Raw genomic sequence first — 5,277 nt, forward strand, 5'->3', positions numbered from 1 at the left:
CATCTCTGGGAATAAAGAATCCTTCGTAGGATCTCAGCAAACAGCTCTGATGTGTGGGTCTAGCTAGTCATCCCGATCTTGTATCAGTTCCACAGAGCTAGGAGAAGTGAAACCTGTTTCATGAGAATGAGAAATAGAAAAGCCCAACTGGGGCCCAGCTCCTGGGGGCTTCTGCAAAACTGTTCCCTTGGGCGTATTTTCTAAACTAGGTTTGTTCTTCAGGCTCATCGTAAATGTCCCAAGTGAGCAATTCTGTCTCGCTGCCAGGAAACTTTATCCTGGCATTCGGCTTCAACATTGCTTCCCTAATTCCATTCTGTTTTTCTCTGGCAGACCTCACAAACCCCTGAAAGCATGCCACATTCTTCTCAAAGGGCAGCCTCCACTGGGACAATTAGTTTGTCCCACCTCAGACTTTACTGACATAAGGAAATCTAGGGGCTGTAATTCTCCAGATACAGCTCCACTAATGGCAGCAGTGATGGAAACCACAGTACAGACAGTGACAAAAAGGATGAAAACACCCAAGTCTGGTCTCCACTGCAATTTTGGCTGATACAGCCAACAGCCTGACTGCCCCAGGGCTGGATTACATTCAGCGATTGATGCAGGGAGTCACAACTGAAAACAATCATTCTGGTGAACGGCTTACTCATGGCAGATTCCATCTGCATTGGAAAGATTATGCTAGATTCCTCTGTCCAGATCATACCCACTCTAGGTGCTTTGGTGTTATCGCTGTATCCTTACTTGTGTCTACAGCTTCCTCATATTCAATAACTTCTGTAAATTCCAACTATTATTCATCTTCCTGATGGCTCTTGGAGCAGTTAAATAGACCCAGCTTTATCACGGACTTCCTGTAATATTCTGCAACTAACTCTCACTGATGGTTATGCATTGTGATAGCCCTTTGATAGTAAAATCAGCATGTAACTATCCAAGGACCAGACATGGTGAGTAAGACTGTGCTGGTCTCAGCCACTGGCCTGATGCTAATAGCACAATTAACATAAATAGTTTAGTTATTGCCAGGTAAAGCACGGGAAACACCATGACTATGATGGTGGCAGGGAAGTACCCTGATTGAGGTAATACAATTAAAATAGTCCTGTGTAGTGAAGGGTTGCACCTTTATCTGCTTGTGGACAGGACTCCCTTTGACAGCCTCATAGTAAGCTTCCTGCTGGCCAGTTTCCAGCAGGAGGATCTCTGCTACAAGCCAACTTTATGGAAATGGGAGACTCCTCCCTAGCTTGCTCCTGCAGCCATATGGCCAAGGGCAAGCCAAACTTGGGGGCATCTGAACCCCAAGCTTTCAGGCTTGGGCCTGCATATAGGATGACTGCTAAAGGATTTAGAAGCATCTGAAGCCCTAGGCAGGGGTGGAGGATTTTTGCAGGTAGTAGGGCCACATTTGGTTCTTGAATGACTCACAGATTTGGAATTGATTTGGCTGATTTGACTTGGAAAATGAAAAATTTTCCTTTAAAAAAAAAAATGTAATTACTTGTCTCACTCCAGAGTATGTATTTAGTTTTTGCCAGCTTCCTAGGCTAACTGTTTTTTCTTTTGACCTTTAATTGCAGAGTTAACACGCCAAGAATGAAAGCAGCATTTCCTCTAAGTATTAGTAGAGTAAATGCTATAAGAGCAGCAAGGAAATCTCTGTGACACAGTGGACACATTTACATGTGCAATTACTGTATCTGAACTTTCTTTGTAGAAAATTCAGGGGCATTAAACTGTGCCCCTGCACACATGTGAATATGAGCCCCTTGGGAACAAATCTGCCCCCAAAGGGAGCAATTCACTCCAAGGCTGCTCCTGCCCTGCTCTGCCTCTTTGCAGCTGCCAGGGGGAGCTCCCGGCTCCCCCAAGTGCCATCCCAGGGCTGACAGTGGGCATAAGGGCTGGTCCAGATCTCCCCAGGGCTGAGGAGAGCTGTCCCAGCAGCCAGGACTTCTGCATCCCAGCCACATAGAAATTGGGACTGTTCTCCCAATCCCTGCATGGCTGGCAGGCAGCATCCCCACTGAGAGCGGATGGCTCTCCAGCCATATGGAGATTGGGTCCTGACCTGATCTCCACGTGGCTGGGGACAAAGCAGTCCCAGCTGCCAGGACAGCTCTCCCAATCCCCATGTGGCAAGGAGACAACTGCCCCTGCAGCCAGTACAGCTCCCCCCGGCCTGTATCAGGGCTTAGCCAGGCAGCAGCAGGCCCCTTACTGCCTGGGCTGACTGGAAGCAAATTGCTCCCAGTTACAGACCAGCTGCAGCTGCTGTATGTGTGCCACCACTACCCAGAGGCAGAACTGCCCAGTTATATCTCTAGGTTACACTGGGCACATCTACACAAGGTGCTTTATTGCTTATTGGACTAATGTAATGCACAGTAAAACGTCACAGTGTACATGTGCACAGGACATAGTGCACAGTAAATTAGGCTAATGCGTCATTTGCTTGTACCAGGAAATACAGGTACTAGACTAATGGTGCATTAGCTACTGAGCAGTACTGCACGTGTAGATGCTGACTGGGAGCAATTTGTTTCCAGTCGGTCCAAGCAGCAGGGGCCCACTGCTGCCTGGCTAAGCCCTGGTGTGGGGGAGGGAGAGGAGGGAGAGAGAGCTGTGCTAGCTACAGGGGCAGCTGTTTCTCTGCCAGGTGGGGATCCGTTCTGATCCCCATGTGGTGGGGAGAGCTGCCTCGGCAGCTGGGACTGCAGTATCCTAGTCCCAATCCCCCATGACTGGCAGGCAGCATCCTTGCTGAGCAGGTATAGCTCTCTCCCCTATGTGGGGATTGAGACAGACCCCTATGCCCTCTGTCAGCCCCCAGGCTGACACCCGGGGAGCCTAGATCTCCCCCTGGCTACTGCAGAGGGACAGAGCAGGGCAGGAGCAGCCCTGGACTGGGCTGTTCCTGTCAGGCGCTATTTGCTCCCAACTGGGGCACTTTAAGGAGCCTGTATTTTCTGTGAAGAAAATGCAGATACATTAATTGCACATGTAGACATGCCCACTATGTATGATTCAGATAGATCCAACTAGACTTCACTGGCATGCCAAGCTGTACAGATATCCCTTAGTATAAATAAAGGACAGAGCTTTCTGGATCCATCAGAGATGGGCACAGCACACCCTGGACAGGATCACACACTGTGGTTGGTTCTGATCCCCCTGTGTCCAGACCAGATCTGCCATCATGTTGCCATGAAGCATGATTTCTTCTCTCTCCTTTCTCTGATAGTCAGGTACTAGCTCTCTTTCTTACTTTTGGGGAAAACATTACTTATGACCCCTAATAATGAAATAAGTGTCTTTCTACACTTCCTTATATTTTGGATATGTCTGCATTTTTTGTCTTGCATTTTCCTCCCCACACCCTTCCTTGCTTGTGTTATCTGTCCTTGTCTCTGGTAGACCTGGTGCCTCTAAGATAAGCCACCTGGGCTGGGTAAACAGGAGCTGGTTGTTAAGGTAACTGAGGGAACTGACTATTCAGCCTCACCTAAGGGTGGCAGGCAGGGCTCAGAGCAAGAAACTATCCTTGCTGCGTGTTCTGCATAGGAATAGCCCTATTCATTGTTTAACATGTCTGTGGCCCTTACTGGAGGGCAAGAATCAACAGTTTTCTGCATTTCTATCTTCTTTTCCCATTCTTCTATTCTCTACTCCTTTCTTCCCATTCTAATTTTCTCTGTTTCTCGTTCTCTCACATTCTCCCCCCCCCGGTTTCTCTTGTCTTCTTTTTGGTCTTTCCACTTGGGTTTTCTACTGGGTTGGTTTTTTTCATTCTTTTGCTTCTTCCTCTTTTGGTTCCTGTCTCCCCTCTAATGTCTATTGCTTCCTCCCCGGATCCTCCATTGCATTTGTTTCTCCCTTCCCCCCATAATGCAGACTAGACCAGGATAGTGACAGTGATATCCTCCAGGTCCTAAAATGTGGATTCCTACACTTGAGGATATTTAGTGATGACAGTTGACTAGAAGCTTGGATTTCACTCTCAACTCAAAGACAGCATCTGCAGCAGATGACCTGCTTTGGAGTTTTAGCTCAATACTGGCTCAGCAGCAGAGTGCAGCTAACCGGGCCACCGTGGCCATCTCCTGCAGCACAGCACCCCCTAGCACTCACTAGTGCACTTGCTCCCCCTACTTAGTTATGGGGGCCTAGTCTACTATGCAACGTTTTGCTTGCAAAGCCTTGAGTGCATTCACATACACAGCTCCTCTATAGTTAACGTACGCTCCTTTCTGCTGGTAGAGGAACTCCCTTTCTGCCAAGCAAACTAAGGCTTCTGCTGCCACCCAGCAGCCAGCAGAAGGCACATGTACACACTGCCATGCCTTCTGCTGGCTGGCCTGGTCTTTTCAGTAGCTGGGGTCTTCCCAGGGCATGCTCTGTAGGGCTGTGCGAAATTTTGCCGGCCGTTCTGTTCCAACACTGTTTCAACCGATTTCAAGGTCGAAACAGCAAAATTGGAACAAAACAAAGGCGGTCAAAATAGCCTCGAAACAAAATGAGGCTGGTCAAAACATTTCAAAGCTGGGCTGCTTTCCAGGGCCCTGTGGTACATTGGTCCAGGGGCAGGAAACAGCCAAGCTGCACTGCTTCCCGGGGCCCCGCACTACATTGGTCCAGGGGTGGGGGGCAGCCCAGTGATGTAGTGCAAGGCCCCAGGAAGCAGCCCAGCTGGGCTGCTTTCCACCCCCAAACCAATGTACTGCGGGGCCCCGGGAAGCAGCCCAGCTAAGCTGCCTCCCACCTCCGGACCAATGTAGTGTGGGGCCCCAGGAAGCAGCCCAGCTGGGCTGCCTCCCGCCCCGGTGTGATGTAGAGCTGAGGATAGGAAGTCAACCCAGCTGGTCTGACTTCCCATCTTCAGTGAAACTCTAAACAGCATCAAAACAGCCTTTCTGTTTCAAGGGAATGGAACGGAACAGCTGTTTTGACTCAAAATGAAATTCCAGACGAAACACTATTCCCCCGAACTGTTGAAACTCAATGCAAAATGGAACGGTGCTGTTTCGCACAGCCCTAAATTGCTCTGTGTTGAGCGGAGCCACACAAAGACTCCAGAAGCGCTGAGGAGTGCATATACTCTGTTGGTAGCTGCTGTTTCCTGCCAGAACTTCTGGAAGTGAAGGGAGGAAGTATAGAAAAGGCCAGAATTTGAGACTTACTCAAATGCCTGAAGCTCAAGGAACAGCAAGTTTCATAGTTTCATAGTAGCTAGGGTCAGGAGGGACCTGAACAGATCATCTAGCCTGA

This window comes from Alligator sinensis, unplaced genomic scaffold, assembly GCF_000455745.1.
Source record: "Alligator sinensis unplaced genomic scaffold, ASM45574v1 scaffold874_1, whole genome shotgun sequence".
NCBI lineage: Eukaryota > Metazoa > Chordata > Crocodylia > Alligatoridae > Alligator > Alligator sinensis.